At 45.8% G+C, this 373-nt stretch overlaps 1 protein-coding gene across 1 annotated transcript in view; it reads right to left on the bottom strand.

Annotated features, from left to right (window-relative positions):
* The window catches only part of LOC104527084 (microtubule-associated serine/threonine-protein kinase 2), a gene marked incomplete at its 5' end in the record, with an annotated part of 38,522 nt that overhangs the window by 7,458 nt on the left and 30,691 nt on the right, over positions 1 to 373 (bottom strand). The window lies entirely within an intron of this gene.

Genomic DNA, 373 nt, shown 5'->3' with positions numbered 1-373 from the left:
CCTGCTTAACCGATCTGTCATAGCTTGGCATGGTTGGGCTGTTCACTAGAAGTTACCACCTGGCATTAGGAATTGTCAAGGTCTGGCTCTGCTTGGAGATAGAGCCGGGCCAACAAGGGATGCTATTCAGCATCAACGTGCTTTGTGAGTTACTTATGCTACTGAATTACTGAACATTCGATCTCAACCAAGTTATCTGGAGTCACTGAAACTTCCCGGTGCTTGAACGCACCTGACACATCCAGATCCCAAAGAATGCCACAGTTGGCATGTGACCCCCCAAAAAATCATACCTTGAGGGTTAAAATGGTTCTATCTCTATATACTTCCTTGCTGCAACACTGTCCAGAGATCAGCTAGGAGCCAATTTAAA

Source organism: Antrostomus carolinensis, unplaced genomic scaffold, assembly GCF_000700745.2.
Source record: "Antrostomus carolinensis isolate BGI_N321 unplaced genomic scaffold, ASM70074v2 scaffold6806, whole genome shotgun sequence".
In the NCBI taxonomy this organism is placed as follows: Eukaryota; Metazoa; Chordata; class Aves; order Caprimulgiformes; family Caprimulgidae; genus Antrostomus; species Antrostomus carolinensis.
This window is presented reverse-complemented; position numbering and strand designations above follow the sequence as displayed.